General features: G+C 42.5%; 15 non-coding genes and 10 pseudogenes across 15 annotated transcripts; 14 read left to right on the top strand and 11 right to left on the bottom strand.

Annotated features, from left to right (window-relative positions):
- Positions 1-352: 352 nt before the first annotated feature.
- On the bottom strand, positions 353-471 carry LOC142511172 (5S ribosomal RNA; annotated as a pseudogene).
- Positions 472-1152: 681 nt separating this feature from the next.
- On the bottom strand, positions 1153-1271 carry LOC142507538 (5S ribosomal RNA). Its single transcript, XR_012805793.1, has one exon. It is a non-coding gene; the product is annotated as a 5S ribosomal RNA (ribosomal RNA).
- A 1391-nt stretch (positions 1272-2662) lies between these two features.
- On the bottom strand, positions 2663-2781 carry LOC142510650 (5S ribosomal RNA; annotated as a pseudogene).
- Positions 2782-3462: 681 nt separating this feature from the next.
- LOC142511759 (5S ribosomal RNA) lies at positions 3463-3580 on the bottom strand (annotated as a pseudogene).
- A 575-nt stretch (positions 3581-4155) lies between these two features.
- LOC142517248 (5S ribosomal RNA) lies at positions 4156-4274 on the bottom strand. The gene has a single exon (XR_012813003.1). It is a non-coding gene; the product is annotated as a 5S ribosomal RNA (ribosomal RNA).
- Positions 4275-4958: 684 nt separating this feature from the next.
- LOC142507739 (5S ribosomal RNA) lies at positions 4959-5076 on the bottom strand. Its single transcript, XR_012805987.1, has one exon. It is a non-coding gene; the product is annotated as a 5S ribosomal RNA (ribosomal RNA).
- A 669-nt stretch (positions 5077-5745) lies between these two features.
- LOC142510357 (5S ribosomal RNA) lies at positions 5746-5864 on the bottom strand. Its single transcript, XR_012808474.1, has one exon. It is a non-coding gene; the product is annotated as a 5S ribosomal RNA (ribosomal RNA).
- Positions 5865-6822: 958 nt separating this feature from the next.
- Positions 6823-6941, bottom strand: LOC142511478 (5S ribosomal RNA; annotated as a pseudogene).
- A 687-nt stretch (positions 6942-7628) lies between these two features.
- LOC142514001 (5S ribosomal RNA) lies at positions 7629-7747 on the bottom strand. Its single transcript, XR_012809917.1, has one exon. It is a non-coding gene; the product is annotated as a 5S ribosomal RNA (ribosomal RNA).
- A 672-nt stretch (positions 7748-8419) lies between these two features.
- Positions 8420-8538, bottom strand: LOC142511095 (5S ribosomal RNA; annotated as a pseudogene).
- A 682-nt stretch (positions 8539-9220) lies between these two features.
- Positions 9221-9339, bottom strand: LOC142511921 (5S ribosomal RNA; annotated as a pseudogene).
- A 3213-nt stretch (positions 9340-12552) lies between these two features.
- LOC142507868 (5S ribosomal RNA) lies at positions 12553-12671 on the top strand. The gene has a single exon (XR_012806109.1). It is a non-coding gene; the product is annotated as a 5S ribosomal RNA (ribosomal RNA).
- Positions 12672-13355: 684 nt separating this feature from the next.
- On the top strand, positions 13356-13473 carry LOC142507536 (5S ribosomal RNA). Its single transcript, XR_012805791.1, has one exon. It is a non-coding gene; the product is annotated as a 5S ribosomal RNA (ribosomal RNA).
- Positions 13474-14155: 682 nt separating this feature from the next.
- LOC142510493 (5S ribosomal RNA) lies at positions 14156-14274 on the top strand. The gene has a single exon (XR_012808602.1). It is a non-coding gene; the product is annotated as a 5S ribosomal RNA (ribosomal RNA).
- Positions 14275-14683: 409 nt separating this feature from the next.
- On the top strand, positions 14684-14802 carry LOC142508381 (5S ribosomal RNA). Its single transcript, XR_012806595.1, has one exon. It is a non-coding gene; the product is annotated as a 5S ribosomal RNA (ribosomal RNA).
- Positions 14803-15484: 682 nt separating this feature from the next.
- Positions 15485-15602, top strand: LOC142513611 (5S ribosomal RNA). The gene has a single exon (XR_012809549.1). It is a non-coding gene; the product is annotated as a 5S ribosomal RNA (ribosomal RNA).
- A 684-nt stretch (positions 15603-16286) lies between these two features.
- On the top strand, positions 16287-16405 carry LOC142517239 (5S ribosomal RNA). The gene has a single exon (XR_012812995.1). It is a non-coding gene; the product is annotated as a 5S ribosomal RNA (ribosomal RNA).
- A 683-nt stretch (positions 16406-17088) lies between these two features.
- Positions 17089-17207, top strand: LOC142511056 (5S ribosomal RNA; annotated as a pseudogene).
- Positions 17208-17616: 409 nt separating this feature from the next.
- On the top strand, positions 17617-17735 carry LOC142516000 (5S ribosomal RNA). Its single transcript, XR_012811818.1, has one exon. It is a non-coding gene; the product is annotated as a 5S ribosomal RNA (ribosomal RNA).
- A 682-nt stretch (positions 17736-18417) lies between these two features.
- LOC142510770 (5S ribosomal RNA) lies at positions 18418-18536 on the top strand (annotated as a pseudogene).
- A 675-nt stretch (positions 18537-19211) lies between these two features.
- LOC142511651 (5S ribosomal RNA) lies at positions 19212-19330 on the top strand (annotated as a pseudogene).
- Positions 19331-19720: 390 nt separating this feature from the next.
- On the top strand, positions 19721-19839 carry LOC142512618 (5S ribosomal RNA; annotated as a pseudogene).
- Positions 19840-20249: 410 nt separating this feature from the next.
- LOC142513827 (5S ribosomal RNA) lies at positions 20250-20368 on the top strand. The gene has a single exon (XR_012809753.1). It is a non-coding gene; the product is annotated as a 5S ribosomal RNA (ribosomal RNA).
- Positions 20369-21050: 682 nt separating this feature from the next.
- On the top strand, positions 21051-21169 carry LOC142509912 (5S ribosomal RNA). The gene has a single exon (XR_012808057.1). It is a non-coding gene; the product is annotated as a 5S ribosomal RNA (ribosomal RNA).
- A 684-nt stretch (positions 21170-21853) lies between these two features.
- LOC142509911 (5S ribosomal RNA) lies at positions 21854-21972 on the top strand. Its single transcript, XR_012808056.1, has one exon. It is a non-coding gene; the product is annotated as a 5S ribosomal RNA (ribosomal RNA).
- The last annotated feature ends 122 nt before the right edge of the window (positions 21973-22094 follow it).

The following is a 22094-nucleotide window of genomic DNA, read 5'->3' as shown; positions in this document are numbered from 1 at the left end:
AGCGAATGTAAAGCTATTATTATGCATGGGATACGATAAAATGGAACCGGAATCGAATTTCGGACTTCCTAAACGGATTTTTCGAGGAAACGGAAGCTTAAAAGAAGCGGAAAATCGCAAATTAGAGGGTCATAGAGAAGGAATTCAGCTAAAATCTCGCCAGCTTATTGCGGAGTAATGAGTCTCGTTCGTTTGCCCGTTTACAATCAAATTAGGCTACAATTTTGTCCAAATCCGGCAGTGCTTGAGCTACGTTGATTTCACATGTCTTATCTGGTCCCGATCGTTATTCAGATGATTTGAGCCGAAAATCGTCTGTCAACAAGTAATCAAAAATAGAAAAACATGAAAAGGGATGCAACACGATGACATCCCAGGGGGTCACCCATCCTAGTACTGGTCTCGCCAAAGCACGCTTAACTTTGGAGTTCTGATGGGATCCGGTGCAATACTGCTGGTATGTTCGCATCCGACATTGTGTGGGATGTTTATTCTTATATCCCTCGAGTACGTGTGGCGCGGGCGGCGATGGACAACACGTGGCACTGCTTTCGCCCAATCAGAACCATGAATTTAAGCGTTCTGGCGCGATGACATTGCTAGGATGGGTGACCTCCCTTAAAAGTCCTTGTGTCGCGACCGTTTACATAATTATAGCTAAAACAGTCGAAATAATTGTTTTCAATGAGTTAACCGTCTCCGGAGTCATCTGCGTCATACCCTTCTGCACCGAACCGGCTCACGACAACAAAAATCGCTAAATGTTCACAGAAAATAGAAAAAAATAAGAAGAAGAAAATAGCGAATGTAAAGCTATTATTATGCCTGGGATACGATAAAATGGAACCAGAATCGAATTTTGGACTTCCTAAACGGATTTCTCGAGGAAACAGAAGCTTAACAGAAGCGGAAAATCGCAAATTAGAGCGTGTTAGAGAAATAATTCGGCTAAAATCTCGCCAGCGCATTGCGGAGTACTGAGTCTCGTTCGTTTGCCCGTTTACAATCAAATTAGCCTACAATTTTGTCCAAATCCGGCACTGCCCGAGCTACGTTGATTTCACATGTCTTATCTGGTCCCGATCGAGATTCAGATGATTTGAGCCGAAAATCGTCTGTCAACAAGTAATCAAAAATAGAAAAACACGAAAAAGGGTGCAACACTTGGACTTCCAAGGGGGTCACACATCCTAGTACTGCTCTCGCCCAAGCACGCTTAACTTCGGAGTTCTGATGGGATCCGATGCATATGTGCAGGTATGATCGCACCCGACATTGAGTGGGATGTTTATTCTTATATCCCTCGAGTACATGTGAAGCGGGCGGCGATGAACAACACGCGGCACTGCTCTCGCCCAATCAGAACCATGAAGTTAAGCGTTCTGGCGCGATGGCAGAGCTAGGATGGGTGACCTCCCTGGGAAGTCCTCGTGTCGCGACCGTTTACGTAAATTATGGATAAAACAGTCAAAATAATTGTTTTTAATGAGTTAACTGTCTCCGGAGTATTATGCGTCATACTCTTCCGCACAGAACCGTCTCACGACAACAAAAATCGCTAAAGGTTCCCGGAAAATAGAAAAAAAAATAAGAAAAAGAAAATAGCGAATGTAAAGCTATTATTATGCTGGGATACGATAAAAAAGAACCGGAATCGAATTTAGAACTTTCTAAACGGATTTCTCGAGGAAACGGAAACTTAACAAAAGCGGAAAATCGTAAATTAGAGGGTCTTAGAGAAGGAATTCGGCTAAAATCTCGCCAGCTCATTGCGGAGTAAGAGTCCCGTTCGTTTGCCCGTTTAAAATCAAATTATCCTACAATTTTATCCAAATCTGGAAGTGTCCGAGCTACGTTGATTTCACATTTCTTATCTGGTCCCGATCAAGATTCAGATAATTTGAGCCGAAAATCGTCTGTCAACAAGTAATCAAAAATAGAAAAACACGCTTAACTTCAGAGTTCTAATGGGATACAGTGTATTAGTGCTGGTATGATTGCTCCCGACATTGAGTGGGATGTTTATTTTTATATCCCTCGAGTACGTGTGGCGCGGGAGGCGATGGACAACAGAACCATGAAGTTAAGCTTTCTGCAGCGATGGACGAGCTAGGATGGGTGACCTCCCTGGGAAGTCCTCGTATCGCGACCGTTTACGTAAATTATGGATAAAGTAGTAGAAATAATTTTTTTAATGAGTTAACCGTCTCCGGAGTAATCTGCGTCATACCCTTCCGCACAGAACCATTTCACGACAACAAAAATCGTTAAATGTTCCCAGAAAAATGAAAAAAAATAAGAAGAAGAAAATAGCGAATGTAAAGCTATTATTATGTCTGGGATACGATAAAATGAAACCGGAATCGAATTTCGGACTTTCTAAACGGATTTCTAGAGAAATAAAAGCTTAACAGAAGCTGAAAATCGCAAATTAAAGGGTCTTAGAGAAAGAATTCGGCTAAAATCTCGCCAGCTCATTGCGCAGTAACGAGTCTCATTCATTTGCCCGCTTACAATTAAATTAGACTACAATTTTGTCCAAAACCGGTAGTGCCCGAGCTAAGTTGATTTCACATGTCTTATCTGCTCTCGATCGAGATTCAGATGATTTGAGCCGAAAATCGTCTGTCAACAGGTAATCAAAAATAGAAAAACACGAAAAGGGGTGCAACACGAGGACTTCGGAGGGGGTCACCCATCCTAGTACAGCTCTCGCCCAAGCACGCTTAAATTCGGAGTTCTGACTGGATCCGGTGCATTAGTGCTTGTATGATCGCACCTGACATTGAGTGGGATGTTTATTCTTATATCCCTCGAGTACGTGTGGAGCGGGCGGCGATGGACAACACGCGGCACTGCTCTCGCCCAATCAGAACCATAAATTTAAGCGTTCTGGTGCGATGACATTGCTAGGATGGGTGACCTCCCTTGGAAGTCCTTGTGTCGTGACCGTTTACATAATTATAGCTAAAACAGTCGAAATAATTGTTTTCAATGAGTTAACCGTCTCCGGAGTCATCTGCGTCATACCCTTCTGCACCGAACCGGCTCACGACAACAAAAATCGCTAAATGTTCACAGAAAATAGAAAAAAATAAGAAGAAGAAAATAGCGAATGTAAAGCTATTATTATGCCTGGGATACGATAAAATGGAACCGGAATCGAATTTCAGACTTCCTAAACGGATTTCTCGAGGAAACAGAAGCTTAACAGAAGCGGAAAATCGCAAATTAGAGCGTGTTAGAGAAATAATTCGGCTAAAATCTCGCCAGCTCATTGCGGAGTACTGAGTCTCGTTCGTTTGCCCGTTTACAATCAAATTAGCCTACAATTTTGTCCAAATCCGGCACTGCCCGAGCTACGTTGATTTCACATGTCTTATCTGGTCCCGATCGAGATTCAGATGATTTGAGCCGAAAATCGTCTGTCAACAAGTAATCAAAAATAGAAAAACACGAAAAGGGGTCCAACACGAGAACTTCCGGGGGGTCACCCATCCTAGTACTGGTTTCGCCCAAGCACGCTTAACTTCGGAGTTCTGACTGGATCCGGTGCATTAATGCTGGTATGATCGCAATCGACATTGAGTGGGATGTTTATTCTTATATCCTTCGAGTACGTGTGGAGCGGGCGGCGATGGACAACACGCGGCACTGCTCTCGCCCAATCAGGACCATGAAGTTAAGCGTTCTGGCGAGATGGCAGAGCTAGGATGGGTGACCTCCCTTGGAAGTTCTCGTGTCGCGACCGTTTACGTAAATTATGGATAAAACAGTCAAAATAATTGTTTTTAATGAGTTAACCGTCTCCGGAGTAATATGCGTCATAATCTTCCGCACAGAACCGGCTCACGACAACAAAAATCGCTAAATGTTCCCAGAATTTAGAAAAAAAAATAATAAAAAGAAAATAGCAAATGTAAAGCAATTATTATGCCTGAGATACGATAAAATATAACCGGAATCGAATTTAGAACTTTCTAAGCGGATTTCTGGAGGAAACGGAAGCTTAACAGAAGCGGAAATTTTGTCCAAATCCGGCAGTGTCTGAGCTACGTTGATTTCACATTTCTTATCTGGTCCCGATCAAGATTCAGATGATTTGAGCCGAAAATCGTCTATCAACAAGTAATCAAAAATAGATAAACACGAAATGGTGTGTAACACAAGAACTTCCCAGGGGGTCACCCAACCTAGTACTGCTCTCGCCCAAACACGCTTAACTTCGGAGTTCTGATGGGATCCAGTGCATTAGTGCTGGTATGATCGCTCCCGACATATAGTGGGATGTTTATTATTACTTCCCTCGAGTACGTGTGGCGCGGGCGTCGATGGACAACACGCGGCACTACTCTCGCCCAATCAGAACCATGAAATTAAGCGTTCTAGCGCGATGGCAGAGCTAGGATGGGTGACCTCCATGGAAAGTCCTCCTGTCCCGACCGTTTACGTAAATTATGGATAAAACTGTTGAAATAATTGTTTTTAACGAGTTAACCGTCTCCGGAGTAATATGCGTCATACCCTTCCGCACGAAACATGCTCAAGACAACAAAAATCGCTAAATGTTCTCAGAAAATAGAAAAGAAAATTATAAGAAGAAAATAGCGAATGTAAAGCTATTATTATGCCTGGGAAACGATGAAATGGAACCGGAATCGAATTTCGGACTTCCTAAGCGGATTTCTCGAGGAAACGGAACCTTAACAGAAGCGGAAAATCGCAAATTAGAGGGTCTTAGAGAAGAAATTCAGCCAAAATCTCGCCAGCTCATTGTGGAGTAGTGAGTCTCGTTCGTTTGCCCGTTTGCAATCAATTTAGCCTACAATTTTGATCAAATCCGGCGGTGCCCGAGCTACGTTGATTTAACATGTCTTATCTGGTCCCGATAGAGATTCAGATGATTTGAGCCGAAAATCGTCTGTCAAAAAGTAATCGAAAGTAGAAAAACACGAAAAGAGGTGCAACATGAGAACTTCCAAGGGGTCACCCATCCTAGTACTGTTCTCGCCCAAGCACGCTTAACTTCGGAGTTCTGACTGGATCCGGTGCATTAGTGCTGGTATGATCGCACCCGACATTGAGTGGGATGTTTATTCTTATATACCTCGAGTACGTGTGGAGCTGGCGACGATGGACAACACGCGGCACTGCTCTCGCCCAATCATAACCATGAATTTAAGCGTTCTGGCGCGATGACAGAGCTAGGATGGGTGACCTCCCTTGGAAGTCCTTGTGTCGCGACCGTTTACATAATTATAGCTAAAACAGTCGAAATAATTGTTTTTAATGAGTTAACCGTCTCCGGAGTCATCCGCGTCATACCCTTCTGCACCGAACCGGCTCACGACAACAAAAATCGCTAAATGCTCACAGAAAATAGAAAAAAATAAGAAGAAGAAAATAGCGAATGTAAAGCTATTATTATACATGGGATACGATAAAATGGAACCAGAATCGAATTTCGGACTTCCTAAACGGATTTCTCGAGGAAACAGAAGCTTAATAGAAACGGAAAATCGCAAATTAGAGTGTCTTAGGGAAAGAATTCGGCTAAAATCTCGCCAGCTCATTGCGGAGTAATGAGTCTCGTTCGTTTGCCCGTTTACAATCAAATTAGCCTGCAATTTTGTCCAAATCCGGCAGTGTCCGAGCTACGTTGTTTTCACGTCTTATCTGGACCCGATCGAGATTCAGATGATTTGAGCCGAAAATCGTCTGTCAACAAGTAATCAAAAATAGAAAGGGGTGCAACACGAGGACTTTCAAGGGGGTCACCCATCCTAGTACTGCTCTTGACCAAGCACGCTTAACTTCGGAGTTTTGATAGGATCCGGTGCATAAGTGCAGGTATGATCACACCCGACATTGAGTAATCTGCGTCATACCCTTCCGCACAGAACCGGCTCACGACAACAAAAATCTCTAAATGTTTCCTAAAAATAGAAAAAAAAATAAGAAGAAGAAAATAGCGAATGTAAAGCTATTATTATGCATTGGATACGATAAAATGGAAGCAGAATCGAATTTCGAACTTCCTAAGAGGATTTCTCGAGGAAACGAAAGCTTAAACAGAAGCTGAAAATCGGTAATTAGAGGGTCTTAGAGAAGGAATTCGGCTAAAATCTCGCCAGATCATTGCGGGGTAGTGGGATGTTTATTCTTATATCCCTCGAGTACGTGTGGAACGGGCGGTGATGGAAAACACGCGGCTCTACTCTCGCCTAATCAGAACCATGAAGTTAAGCGTTCTGGCGCGATGGTAGAGCGAGGATGGGTGACCTCCCTGGCAGCCCACGTGACGCGACCGTTTACATAAATTATGGCTAAAACAATCGAAATAATTGTTTTTAATGAGTTAACCGTCTCCGTAGTAATTTGCGTTATACCATTCTGCACAGAACCGGCTCACGACAAAAAAAATTGCTAAAAGTTCCCAGAAAAGAGAAAAAAAAATAAGAAGAAGAAAATAGTGAATGTAAAGCTATTATTATGCGTGAGATACAATAAAATGGAACCGAAATCGAATTTCGAACTTCCTAAGCGGATTTCTCGAGGAAACGAAAGCTTAACAGAAGCGGAAAATCGCAAATTAGAGGGTCCTAGAGAAGGAATTCGCCTAAATCTCGCCAGCTTCTTGTGGAGTAATGAGTCTCGTTCGTTTGCCAGTTTACAATCAAATTAGGCTACAATTTTGTCCAAATTCGGCAGTGCTTGAGCTACGTTGATTTCACATGTCTTATCTAATCCTGATCGAGATTCAGATTATTTGAGCCGAAAATCGTCTGTCAACAAGTAATCAAAAATAGAAAAACACGAAAAGGGGTGTAACACGAGGACTTCCCAGGGGTTCACCCATCATAGTACTGCTCTCGCCCAAGCACGCTCAACTTAGGAGTTCTGATAGGAACCGGTGCATAAGTGCAGGTATGATCGCACCCGATATTGAGTGGGATGTTTATTCTTATATCCCTCGAGTACGTGTGGAGCGGGCGGCGATGGACAACACGCGGCACTGCTCTCGCCCAATCAGAACCATGAAGGTAAGCGTTCTGGCGCGATGGAAGAGCTAGGATGGGTGACCTCCCTTGGAAGTCCTCGTGCCGTGACCGTTTACGTAAATTATGGATAAAACAGTCAAAATAATTGTTTTTAATTAGTTAACCGTCACCGCAGTAATATGCGTCATACCCTTCCGCACAGAACCGGCTCACGACGACAAAAATCGCTAAATGTTCCCAAAAAATAGAAAAAAAAAATAAGAAGAAGAAAATAGCGAATGTAAAGCTATTATTATGCCTGTGATACGATAAAATGGAACCAGAATCGAATTTAGAACTTCCTAAGCGGATTTCTTGAGGAAACGGAAGCTTAACAGAAGCGGAAAATCACAAATTAGAGAGTCTTAGAGAAGGAATTCGGCTAAAATCTCGCCAGCTCATTGCGGAGTAATGAGTCTCGTTCGTTTGACCTTTAACAATCAAATTAGGCTACAATTTTGTCCAAATCCGGCAGTGTTCGAGCTACGTTGATTTCACATTTCTTATCTGGTCTCGATCAAGATTCAGATGATTTGAGCCGAAAATCGTCTGTCAACAAGTAATCAAAAATAGAAAAACACGAAAAGGGGTGTGCAACACAAGAACTTCCCAGGGGGTCACCCATCTTAGTACTGCTCTCGCCCTAGCACGCTTAACTTCGAAGTTCTGATGGGATTCAGTGCATTAGTGCTGGTATGATCGCACCCGACATTGAGTGGGATGTTTATTCTTATATCCCTCGAGTACGTGTGGAGCTGGCGGCGGTGGACAACACGCGGCACTGCTCTCGCCCAATCAGAACCATGAATTTAAGCGTTCTGGCGCGATGACAGAGCTAGGACTGGTGATCTCCCTTGGAAGTCCTTGTGTCGCGACCGTTTACATAATTATAGCTAAAACAGTCGAAATAATTGTTTTTAATGAGTTAACCGTCTCCGAAGTCATCTGCGTCATACCCTTCTGCACCGAACCGGCTCACGACAACAAAAATCGCTAAATATTCACAGAAAATAGAAAAAAAATAAGAAGAAGAAAATAGCGAATGTAAAGGTATTATTATACATGGGATACGATAAAATGGAACCGGAATCGAATTTCGGACTTCCTAAACGGATTTCTCGAGGCAACCGAAGCTTAACAGAAACGGAAAATCGCAAATTAGAGTGTCTTAGGGAAAGAATTCGGCTAAAATCTCGCCAGCTCAATGCGGAGTAATGAGTCTCGTTCGTTTGCCCGTTTACAATCAAATTAACCTGCAATTTTGTCCAAATCCGGCAGTGTCCGAGCTACGTTGTATTCACATGTCTTATCTGGTCCCGATCGAGATTCAGATGATTTGAGCCGAAAATCGTCTGTCAAAAAGTAATCAAAAATAGAAAGGGGTGCAACATGAGGAATTCCAAGGGGTTCACCCATCCTAGTACTGCTCTTGACCAAGCACGCTTAACTTCGGAGTTTTGATGGGATCCGGTGCATAAGTGCAGGTATGATCACACCCGACATTGAGTGGGATGTTTATTCTTATATCCCTCGAGTACGTGTGGAGCGGGCGGCGATGGAAAACACGCGGCTCTACTCTAGCCTAATCAGAACCATGAAGTTAAGCGTTCTGGCGCGATGGCAGAGCGAGGATGGGTGACCTCCCTGGCAGCCCACGTGTCGCGACCGTTTTGGTAAATTATGGCTAAAACAATCGAAATAATTGTTTTTAATGAGTTAACCGTCTCCGGAGTAATTTGCGTTATACCATTCTGCACAGAACAGGCTCACGACAAAAAAAATTGCTAAATGTTCCCAGAAAAGAGAAAAAAAAATAAGAAGAAGAAAATAGTGAATGTAAAGCTATTATTATGCGAGAGATACAATAAAATGGAACCGAAATCGAATTTCGAACTTCCTAAGCGGATTTCTCGAGGCAACGAAAGCTTAACAAAGCGGAAAATCGCAAATTAGAGGGTCCTAGAGAAGGAATTCGGCTAAAATCTCGCCAGCTTCTTGTGGAGTAATGAGTCTCGTTCGTTTGCCCGTTTACAATCAAATTAGGCTACAATTTTGTCCAAATCCGGTAGTGCTTGAGCTACGTTGATTTCACATGTCTTATCTAATCCTGATCGAGATTCAGATTATTTGAGCCGAAAATCTTCTGTCAACAAGTAACCAAAAATAGAAAAACACGTAAAGGGGTGCAACACGAGGACTTCCCAGGGGATCACCTATCCTAGTGCTGCTCTCGGCAAAGCACGCTTAACTTCGGAGTTTTGATGGGATCCGGTGCATTAGTGATGGTATGATCGCACCCGACATTGAGTGGGATTTTTATTATTATATCCCTCGAGTACGTGTGGAGCAGGCGGCGATGGACAACACGCGGCACTGATCTCGCCCAATCAGAACCATGAAGTTAAGCGTTCTGGCGCGATGGCAGAGCTAGGATGGGTGACCTCCCTGGGAAGTCCTCGTGTCACGACCGTATACGTAAATTGTGGATAAAGCAGTTGAAATAATTGTTTTTAACGAGTTAACCATCTCCGGAGTAATATGCGTCATACCCTTCCGCACGAAACCTGCTCAAGACAACAAAAATCGCTAAATGTTCCCAGAAAATAGAAAAAAATAAGAAGAAGCAAATAGCGAATGTAAAGCTATTATTATGCCTGAATACGATAAAATGGAACCGGAATCGAATTTCGGACTTCCTAAGCGGATTTTTCGAGGAAACGGAAGCTTAACAGAAGCGGAAAATCGCAAATTAGAGGGTCTTTGAGAAGGAATTCGGCTAAAATCTCGCCAGCTCATTGCGGTGTAATGAGTCACGTTCGTTTGCCCGTTTCAATCAAATTAGGTTTCAATTTTGTCCAAATCCGGCAGTGTCCGAGCTACGTTGTTTTCACATGTCTTATCTGGTCCCGATCGAGATTCAGATGATTTGAGTCGAAAATAGTCTGTCAACAAGTAATCAAAAATAGAAAAACACGAAAAGGGGTGCAACACGCACTGTAACGTCTCACTCATTTTTAAAATTCCACTGGACATTTTTTTTAAATAAAAGCTCGCATTTTCGAAATAACATTTAAAATAATCGTAATAATTTGATAGTAAAAAAATAACCAAACTCATCTACAATCATACGAAAACATAAACTAATAAAAATCTTAAAATCATCAACGTGTGAAAATATTCATTTCCTCCCAATCTAATAAATTGTAATGCGGAAAACATGTGGTCCTCGGGTCATGTCATCGCACCAGGTCTGCCTACTCAGAGTTCGGCACCTATAGTCTCCTCAACATTTAGCTCACCTGCATCACACACGTCTAGTGAGTCTAAAGAATCAACACACCTATACCAGGAATAACAAGTACATATACATAGCACACAGCAGTGAAACCAGGCACGTATCGTGATCACCTACCTCCCTATTCTCGCGTCTTAGCCCAACACCGATGGAACCAGGCACGTATCAGCCTTTCCTAGACCACCATAGGGCTCCCCTGAACCTACTGCACCCATGCCATCAGCCTAATGCATCAGGCGTAGATCACCCTATCGCTACACTCCCCACAACACCAATCAAACCCAACTCGTCCAACTCTTCCCTTGCGGCTTCTAGGACAAGACCAGCAGCGTTCGTGCATTTCCAGACCATGTTTCAGACCCACCAGAGTCTATTCAAGGTCTGGAGTCGCCCTTGCACCACCAGACTTCACCTACCCACCGATCTAGACAAAGAAAACGAGAAACCCCAAGCCGCTAAACATCTCGGCCTTCACTCCAAACCTACCGAACCTTACACCAGCCTCATGACTCCACTAACCTGCTCTAAACAGTCCCTTAGCATCAAAAAAACGGCAGCCTCCTTGCACAATTCAAGAAAATGTGAGACTTGAAACAAAAAGAATGCAATAAACACAAGAAAATCAAAGATCTTCCATAGACAAGCTTGGATCGAAACTTTTCATGCATGAACACCAAACTCAGTATATAAAACGTGTATGATGCAGAAGAATGATATAGAGCGTGCCTGGTGAAAATATTTCGCAAGAAAACCGAAGAACGAGCGTCGGGAATCAAGTCGGAGAATTTTCTTACGCCTTGAATGGAAATGGCCATGCTTTCAGCTGCTGGGATTTCTATGAAAATGTTCAGATGGGATTGAGGGTGTCGGCTGATTGGGGAGGGTAATGTTAGGTGTAGTGGGTCCTTAGGGATTTATTATGTAGTTAATTAAAATATAATAGGCCATAAGTTGTTAATTAAAGATTTAAAAAGAATTTTAAGCCCAACAAGCTTAAAAGTAGTCTCATTAAGTTCAAACACACTCCCGAAAAATATTTCGTGGTGTAAAATTTTTGAAAATATTAGCCGAACCCTCAAAAAATCCCCCGATTCGATAAAATTTGATTACCGGGTAAAAATAAAATTCTGCGGATAAAAATACCAAATAAATCTCAATTCTTGAAAAATACCTTTAAAACATCTTATATTAATTAATAGAACTTAATCGTGTAATAAAAATAATTTTCTTGAAAATTCTCCGGTCTCTGATCCTCGTTCGAGAGCGAAATGCAACTTAAAAACCTTAATGCATGAACTTATAAAATGTATGGAATAAATTCTACCATGCATGAATTATGCATAAAATGCATAAAAATAATTAAACACAATTTAATAAAATAAAAATACATTTTATGCTTTAAAAGAATTTAATGAAATACCAAAGAATTTAATAATTTGCATGCATGTGGTTTACGTGGACTTTCCGATTTTCGGGACGTTACAATCTTTCCCCCTTAAATTGAATTTCGTTAGCGAAATTCGCTAATCCTTGATAATCACAAAGTTTAGACTCTTAATTCTAGAATCTCAATATTCCACGTTTCCGCTGCGCTACTGTGATAAAATAATAAATCTTAGGATGTACTTATGTCTCCTCAATCCTAATTATTTTGCCTATTGAAATCCTTATTTGCGAATTGCAACCTAGAACGACTTATTGCGACTTAGTTCTATTCTTCTCATGCCTCAAATTCCGACTTTTCTCAAACTTCCCAATATTAGAAATGGCAGTTCGAATTTTATTTCGTCTTACTTTTCTTATACTATACCCGTAATGTTCATCAACTTATTACATTATCATTTATGCAACTTAAGAAATTTTAACACCAAGATTTTACTGATCGACTTATATCTTATTCTTATTTTTTTTTCAATTTTCTGGGAACATTTAGCGATTTTTGTTGTCGTGAGCCGGTACTGTGCGGAAGGGTATGACGCAGATTACTCCGGAGACGGTTAACTCATTAAAAACAATTTTCGACTGTTTTATCCATAATTTGTGTAAATGGTCGAGACACGAGGACTTCACAGGGAGGTCACCCATCTTAGCTCTGCCATCGCACCAGAACGCTAACTTCATGGTTCTGATTGGACGAGAGCAGTGCCGCGTGTTGTCCATCGCCGTCCGCTCCACACGTACTCGAGGGATATAAGAATAAACATGCTACACAATGTCAGGTGCGATCATACCAGCACTAATGCACCGGATCCCATCAGAACACCGAAGTTAAGCGTGCTTGGGCGAGAGCCGTACTAGGATGGGTGACACCCTAGGAAGTCCTCGTGTTGCACCCCTTTTCGTGTTTTTCTATTTTTGATTACTTGTTGACAGAAAATTTTCGGCTCAAATCATCTGAATCTCGATCGTGACCATATAAGACATGCGAAATCAACGTAACTCGGGCACTGCCGGATTTGGACAAAATTGTAGGATAATTTGATTGTAAACGGGCTAACGAACGAGACTTATTACTCCGCAATGAGCAGACGAGATTTTAGCCGAATTCCTTCTCTAAGACCCTCTAATTTGCGATTTTCCGCTTCTGTTAAGCTTCTGTTTCCTCGAGAAATCCGCTTAGGAAGTCCGAAATTCGATTCCGGTTTCATTTTATCATATCCCAGGCATAATAATATCTTTACATTCGCTATTTTCTTCTTCTTAATTTTTTTTCTATTTTCTGGGAACATTTAGCGATTTTTGTTGTCGTGAGCCGGTTTTATGCGGAAGGGTATGACGAAGATTACTCCGGAGACAGTTAACTCATTAAAACAAATATTTCGACAGTTTTAGCCATAATTTACGTAAATGATCGCGACACGAGGATTTACCAGAGAGTGTCACCCATCCTAGCGCTTCCATCGCGCCAGAACGCTTAACTTCATGGTTCTGATTGGGCGAGAGCAGTGCCGCATGTTGTCCATCGCTGCCCGCTCCACACGTACTCGAGGGATATAAGAATAAACATCCCACTCAATGTCGGGTGCGATCATACCAGCACTAATGCACCGATCCCATCAGAACTCCGAAGTTAAGAGTGCTTGGGCGAGAGCAGTACTAGGATGAATAACCCCCTGGGAAGTCCTCGTGTTGCACCCCTTTTCGTGTTTTTTATTTTTGATTACTTGTTGACAGACGATTTTCGGCTCAAATCAACTGAATCTCGATCGGGACCAGATAAGACATGTGAAATCAACGTAGCTCGGGCACTGCCGGATTTGGACAAAATTGTAGCCTAATTTGATTGTAAACGGGCAAACGAATGAGATTCATTACTCCGCAAAGAGCTAACGAGATTTTATCCGAATTCCTTCTCTAAGACCCTCTAATTTGCGATTTTCCGCTTCTGTTAAGTTTTCGTTTCCTCCAGAAATCCGCTTAGGAAGTTCGAAATTCGATTCCGGTTCCATTTCATCTTATCTCAGGCATAATAATAGCTTTACATTCGTTATTTTCTTATTCTTAATTTTTTTCTATTTTCTGGGAACATTTAACAATTTTTGTTGTCGTGAGCCGGTTATGTGCGCAAGAGTATGACGCAGATTACTCCGGAGATGGTTAACTCAATAAAAACAATTATTTCGATTGTTTTATCCATAATTTACGTAAACGGTCGCGACACGAGGACTTTCGAGGGAGGCCACCCATCCTAGGTCTGCCATCGTGCCAGAACGCTTAACTGCATGGTTCTGATTGGGCGAGAGAAGTGCCATGTGCTGTCCATCGCCGTCCGCTCCACATGTACTCGAGAGATATAAGAATAACAATCCCACTGAATTTCAAGTGCGATTATACCAGCACTAATGCACCGGATCCCATCAGAACTCCGAATTTAAGCGTGCTTAGGCGAAAGCAGTACTAGGATGGGTGACCCATTAAGAAGTCCTCGTGTTGCACCCCTTTTCGTGTTTTTCTATTTTTGATTACTTGTTGACAGACGATTTTCGGCTCAAATCATCTGAATCTCGATCGAGACCAAATAAGACATTCTTATTTTTTTTCTATTTTCTGGGAACATTTAGCGATTTTTGTTGTCGTGAGCCGGTTCTGTGCAGAAGGATATGAAGCAGATTACTCCAGAGATAATTAACTAATTAAAAACATTTTTTTCGAGTGTTTTAGCCATAATTTAAGTAAACGATCGCGACACGAGGACTTCCCAGGGAGGTCACCCATCCTAGCTCTTCCATCGCGCCAGAACGCTTAACTTCATTGTTCTGATTGAGCGAGAGTAGTGCCGCGTGTTGTCCATCGCCGCCCGCTCCACACGTACTCGAGGGATATTAGAATAAACATCTCATTCAATGTCGGGTGCGATCATACCAGCACTAATGCATCGGATCCCATCAGAACTCCAAAGTTAAGCGTGCTTGGGCGAGAGCAATACTAGGATGGGTGACCCCCTTGGTAGTCCTCGGGTTGCACCCATTTTCGTGTTTTTCTATTTTTGATTACTTGTTGACAGACGGTTTTCGGCTCAAATCATCTGAATCTCGATCGGGACCAGATAAGACATGTGAAATAAACGTAGATCGGGCACTGCCGGATTTGGACAAAATTGTAGGCTAATTTGATTGTAAACAGGCAAACGAACGAGGCCTAACACTCCGCAACGAGGTGGCGAGATTTTAGCCTAATTCCTTCTCTAAGACCCTCTAATTTGAGATTTTCAGCTTCTGTTAGGCTTCCGTTTCCTTGAGAAATCCGCTTAGCAAGTTCGAAATTCGATTCCGGTTCCATTTTATCTTATCTCAGGCATAATAATAGCTTTACATTCGCTATTTTCTTCTTCTTATTTTTTTCTATTTTCTGGGAACATTTAGCGATTCTTGTTGTCGTGAGCCGGTTCTGTGCAGAAGGGTATCATGCAGATTACTCTGGAGACGGTTAACTCATTAAAAACAAATATTTCGACTATTTTAGCCATAATTTACGTAAACGATCGCGACACGAGGATTTACCAGGGAGTGTCACCCATCCTAGCTCTTCCATCGCGCTAGAACGCTTAACTTCTTGGTTCTTATTGGGCAAGAGCAGTGCCGAGTGTTGTCCATCGCCGCCCGCTCCTATGTACTCAAGAGATATAAGAATAAACTTCCCACTCAATGTCGGGTGCGATCATACCAGCACTAATGCACCGGATCCCATCAGAACTCCGAAGTTAAGCGTGCTTGGGCGAGAGCAGTACTAGAATGGGTGACCCCTTGGAAGTCCTCGTGTTGCACCCCTTTTCTTGTTTTTCCATTTTTGATTACTTGTTGACAGTCGATTTTCGGCTCAAATCATCTGAATCTCGATCGGGACCAGATAAGACATGGGAAATCAACGTAGCTCGGGCACTGCCGGATTTGGACAAAATTGTAGGCTAATTTAATTGTAAACGGGCAAACGAACGAGACTCTTTACTCCGAAACGAGGTGGCGAGATTTTAGCCTAATTCCTTCTCTAAGACCCTCAAATTTGAGATTTTCAGCTTCTGTTAGGCTTCCTTTTCCTCGAGAAATCCGCTTAGAAAGTTCGAAATTCGATTCCGGTTTCATTTTATCGTATCCCAGGCATAATAATAACTTTACATTCGCTATTTTCTTCTTCTTAATTTTTTTTTCTATTTTCTGGGAACATTTAGCGATTTTTGTTGTCTTGAGCCGGTTCTGTGCGAAAGGTATGACAAATATTACTCCGGAGACGGTTAAATCATTAAAAACAAATATTTCGACTGTTTTAACCATAATGTACGTAAACGATCGCGACACGAGGATTTAACAGGGAGTGTCACCCATCCTAGCTCTTCCATCGCGCTAGAACGCTTAACTTCATGGTTCCTATTGGGCGAGAGCAGTGCCGAGTGTTGTCCATCGGCGCCCGCTCCTATGTACTTAAGGGATATAAGAATAAACTTCCCACTAAATGTCGGGTGCGATCATACCAGCACTAATGTGCCGGATCCCATCAGAACTCCTAAGTTAAGCGTGCTTGGGCGAGAGCAGTACTAGGATGGGTGACCCCTTGTGAAGTCCTCATGTTGCACCCCTTTTCATGTTTTTCTATTTTTGATTACTTGTTGACAGACGATTTTCGGCTCAAATCATCTGAATCTCGATCGGGGCCAGATAAGACATGTGAAATCAACGTAGCTCAGGCACTGCCAGATTTTGACAAAATTGTAACCTAATTTGATTGTAAATGGGCAAACGAACGAGACTTATTACTCCGCAATGAACTGGCGAGATTATAGCCGAATTCCTTATCTAAGACCCTCTAATTTGCGATTTTCCGCTTTTGTTAAGCTTCTGTTTCCTCTAGAAATCCGCTTAGGAAGTTCGAAATTCGATTCCGGTTCCATTTTAAATTATCTCAGGCATAATAATAGCTTTACATTCGTTATTTTTTTATTCTTAATTTTTTTCTATTTTCTGGGAACATTTAGCGATTTTTGTTGTCGTGAGCCGGTTCTGTGCGGAAGTGTATGACGCAGATTACTCCGGAAACGGTTAACTCATTAAAAACAATTATTTCGACTGTTTTATCAGTAATTTACGTAAACGGTCGCGACACAAGGAATTCCGAGGGAGGTCACCCATCCAAACTCTGCCATCGTGCCAGAACGCTTAACTACATGGTTCTGATTGGGCGAGAGAAGTGCCGGGTGTTGTCCATCGTCGTCCGCTCCACACGTACTCGAGGGATATAAGAATAAAAATCCCACTGAATGTCGAGTGTGATTATACCAGCACTAATGCACCGGATCCCATCGGAACCCCGAAGTTAAGCGTGCTTGGGCGACAGCAGTACTAGGATGGGTGACCCATTAAGAAGTCCTCGTGTTGTACCCCTTTTCGTGTTTTTCTATTTTTGATTACTTGTTGACAGACGATTTTCGGCTCAAATCATCTGAATCTCGATCGGGACCAAATGAGACATTCTTATTTTCTTTCTATTTTCTGGGAACATTTAGCGATTTTTTTTGTCGTGAGTCGGTTCTGTGCGGAAGGGTATGACTTAGATTACTCCGGAAACGATTAACTAATTAAAAACAATTATTTCTACTGTTTTAGCCATAATTTAAGTAAACGATCGCGACACGAGGACTTCCCAGGTAGGTCACCCATCCTAGCTCTTCCATCGCGCCAGAACGCTTAACTTCAAGGTTCTGATTGAGCGAGAGCAGTGCCGCGTGTTGTCCATCGCCGCCCGCTCCACACGTACTCGAGGTATATAATAATACGAATCCCTCTCAATGTCGGGTGCGATCATACCAGCACTAATGCACCGGATCCCATCAGAACTCCCAAGTTAAGCGTGCTTGGGCGAAAGCAGTACTATTATGGGTGACCCCCTGGGAAGTCCTCGTGTTGCATCCCTTTTCGTGTTTTTCTATTTTTGATTACTTGTTGACAGACGATTTTCGGCTCAAATCATCTGAATCTCGATCGGGACAAGATAAGACATGTGAAATCAACGTAGCTCGGTCTCTGCCGGATTTGGACAAAATTTTTGCCTAATTTGATTATAAACGGGAAAATGAACGAGACTCATTGCTCAGCAAAGAGCTGGCAAGATTTTAGCCAAATTCCTTCTCTAAGACCCTCTAACTTGCGATTTTCCGCTTCTGTTAAACTGCCGTTTCCTCGAGAAATTCACTTAGGAAGTCCGAAATTCGACTCCGATTCCATTTTATCGTATCCCAGGCATAATAATAGCTTTACATTCGCTATTTTCTTCTTCTTATTTTTTTCATTTTTCTGGGAACATTTAGCGATTTTTGTTGTCGTGAGCCGGTTCTGTGCGGAAGGGTATGATGCAGATTACTCCGGAGACGTTTAACTCATTAAAAACAAATATTTCGACTGTTTTAGCCTCAATTTACGTAAACGATCGCGACAAGAGGACTGCCCAGGGAGGTCACCCATCCTCGCTCTGCCATCGCGCCAGAACACTTAGCTTCATGGTTCTGATTGGGCGAGAGAAGTGCCGCGTGTTGTCTATCGTCGCCCGCTCCACATGTACTCTAGGGATATAAGAATAAACATCACACTCAATGTCGGGTGAGATCATAATAGCACTAACGCATCGGATCCCATCAAAACTCCTAAGTTAAGTGTGCTTGTGCGAGAGCAGTACTAGGATGGGTGACCCCCTAGGAAGTCCTCGTGTTGCACCCTTTTTCGTGTTTTTATATTTTTGATTACTTGTTGACAGACTATTTTCGGCTCAAATCATCTGAATCTCGATCGGGACCAGATAAAACATGTGAAATCAACGTAGCTCGAGAACTGCCAGATTTGGACAAAATTGTAGGCTAATTTGATTGTAAACTAACAAACGAACGAGACTTTTTGCTTCGCAATGAGCTGGCGAGATTTTAGCCAAATTCATTCTCTAAGACCTTCTAATTTGCGATTTTCCGCTTCTGTTAAGCTTCCGTTTCCTCGGGAAATTCGCTTAGGAAGTCCGAAATTCGATTCCGGTTCCATTTTATCGTATCCCAAGCATAATAATAGCTTTACTTTCGCTATTTTCTACTTCTTATTTTTTTTTCTATTTTCTATGTACATTTAGCGATTTTTGTTGTCGTGAGCCGGTTATGTGCGGAAAGGTATGACGCAGATTACTTCGGAGACGATTAACTCATTAAAAACAATTATTTCGACTGTTTTAGCAATAATTTATGTAAACGGTCGCGACACGAGGACTTCCCAGGTAGGTCACCCATCCTAGCTCTGTCGTCGCACCAGAACGCGACACGAGGACTTCCCAGAGCAGTGCCGCGTGTTGTCCATCGCCTCCTGCTCCACACGTGCTCGAGAGATATAAGAATAAACATCCCACTTAATGTCGGGTGCGATCATACCAGCCCTAATGCACCAGATCCCATCGGAACGCCGAAGTTAAGCGTGCTTGGACGAGAGCTGTACGTGGATGGGTGACCCCCTAGGATATCCTCGTGTTGCACCCCTTTTCGTGTTTTTCTATTTTTGATTACTTGTTGACTGGCGATTTTCGGCTCAACTTATCTGAATCTCGATCGGGACTAGATAAAACATGTGAAATCAACGTAGCTAGGGAACTGCGGTATTTGGACAAAGCATAATAATAGCTTTACATTCGCTATTTTCTTCTTCTAATTTTTTTTCTATTTTCTGAGAACATTTAGCGATTTTTGTTGTCGTGATCCGGTGCTGTGTGGAAGGGTATGACACAGATTACTCCGGTGACGGTGAACTCATTAAAAACAATTATTTCGAGCTTAACTTCATGGTTTTAGATAGCAGTGCCGCGTGTTGTCCATCGCCGCCGGCTCCACACGTACTCGAGGGATGTAAGAATAAAAATCCCACTCAATGTCGGGTGCGATCATACCAGCAATAATGTACCAGATCCCATCATACTTCCGAAGTTAAGCGTGCTTGGGCGAGAGCACTACTATGATGTGTAACCCCCTGGGAAGTCCTCGTGTTGAACCCCTTTTCCGTGTTTTTCTATTTTTGATTACTTGTTGACAGACGATTTTCGGCTCAAATCATCTGAATCTCGATCGGGACCAAATGAGACATTCTTATTTTCTTTCTATTTTCTGGGAACATTTAGCGATTTTTGTTGTCGTGAGTCGGTTCTGTGCGGAAGGGTATGACTTAGATTACTCCGGAAACGATTAACTAATTAAAAACAATTATTTCTACTGTTTTAGCCATAATTTAAGTAAACGATCGCGACACGAGGACTTCCAAGGTAGGTCACCCATCCTAGCTCTTCCATCGCGCCAGAACGCTTAACTTCAAGGTTCTGATTGAGCGAGAGCAGTGCCGCGTGTTGTCCATCGCCGCCCGCTCCACACGTACTCGAGGTATATAATAATACAAATCCCTCTCAATGTCGGGTGCGATCATACCAGCACTAATGCACCGGATCCCATCAGAACTCCGAAGTTAAGCGTGCTTGGGCGAAAGCAGTACTATTATGGGTGACCCCCTGGGAAGTCCTCGTGTTGCATCCCTTTTCGTGTTTTTCTATTTTTGATTACTTGTTGACAGACGATTTTCGGCTCAAATCATCTGAATCTCGATCGGGACAAGATAAGACATGTGAAATCAACGTAGCTCGGTCTCTGCCGGATTTGGACAAAATTTTTGCCTAATTTGATTATAAACGGGCAAACGAACGAGACTCATTGCTCAGCAAAGAGCTGGCAAGATTTTAGCCAAATTCCTTCTCTAAGACCCTCTAACTTGCGATTTTCCGCTTCTGTTAAGCTGCCGTTTCCTCGAGAAATTCACTTAGGAAGTCCGAAATTCGACTCTGATTCCATTTTATCGTATCCCAGGCATAATAATAGCTTTACATTCGCTATTTTCTTCTTCTTATTTTTTTCATTTTTCTGGGAACATTTAGCGATTTTTGTTGTCGTGAGCCGGTTCTGTGCGGAAGAGTATGATGCAGATTACTCCGGAGACGTTTAACTCATTAAAAACAAATATTTCGACTGTTTTAGCCTCAATTTACGTAAACGATCGCGACAAGAGGACTGCCCAGGGAGGTCACCCATCCTCGCTCTGCCATCGCGCCAGAACACTTAGCTTCATGGTTCTGATTGGGCGAGAGAAGTGCCGCGTGTTGTCTATCGTCGCCCGCTCCACATGTACTCTAGGGATATAAGAATAAACATTACACTCAATGTCGGGTGAGATCATAATAGCACTAACGCATCGGATCCCATCAAAACTCCTAAGTTAAGTGTGCTTGTGCGAGAGCAGTACTAGGATGGGTGACCCCCTGGGAAGTCCTCGTGTTGCACCCTTTTTCGTGTTTTTATATTTTTGATTACTTGTTGACAGACTATTTTCGGCTCAAATCATCTGAATCTCGATCGAGACCAGATAAAACATGTGAAATCAACGTAGCTCGAGAACTGCCAGATTTGGACAAAATTGTAGGCTAATTTGATTGTAAACTGGCAAACGAACGAGACTTTTTGCTTCGCAATGAGCTGGCGAGATTTTAGCCAAATTCATTCTCTAAGACCTTCTAATTTGCGATTTTCCGCTTCTGTTAAGCTTCCGTTTCCTCGGGAAATTCGCTTAGGAAGTCCGAAATTCGATTCCGGTTCCATTTTATCGTATCCCAAGCATAATAATAGCTTTACTTTCGCTATTTTCTACTTCTTATTTTTTTTTCTATTTTCTATGTACATTTAGCGATTTTTGTTGTCGTGAGCCGGTTATGTGCGGAAAGGTATGACGCAGATTACTCCGGAGACGATTAACTGATTAAAAACTTTTATTTCGACTGTTTTAGCCTCAATTTACGTAAACGATCGCGACACGAGGACTTCCCAGGTAGGTCACCCATCCTAGCTCTGTCGTCGCGCTAGAACACTTAGCTTCATGGTTCTGATTGGGCGAGAGAAGTGCCGCGTGTTGTCTATCGTCGCCCGCTCCACATGTACTCTAGGGATATAAGAATAAACATCACACTCAATGTCGGGTGAGATCATAATAGCACTAACGCATCGGATCCCATCAAAACTCCTAAGTTAAGTGTGCTTGTGCGAGAGCAGTACTAGGATGGGTGACCCCCTGGGAAGTCCTCGTGTTGCACCCTTTTTCGTGTTTTTATATTTTTGATTACTTGTTGACAGACTATTTTCGGCTCAAATCATCTGAATCTCGATCGGGACCAGATAAAACATGTGAAATCAACGTAGCACGAGAACTGCCAGATTT

Source organism: Primulina tabacum, chromosome 10 (genome assembly GCF_025594145.1).
Source record: "Primulina tabacum isolate GXHZ01 chromosome 10, ASM2559414v2, whole genome shotgun sequence".
Taxonomy (NCBI): Eukaryota; Viridiplantae; Streptophyta; class Magnoliopsida; order Lamiales; family Gesneriaceae; genus Primulina; species Primulina tabacum.
Note: the sequence above shows the minus strand (reverse complement) of the source record. Positions and strands in the feature narration are given on the sequence as shown.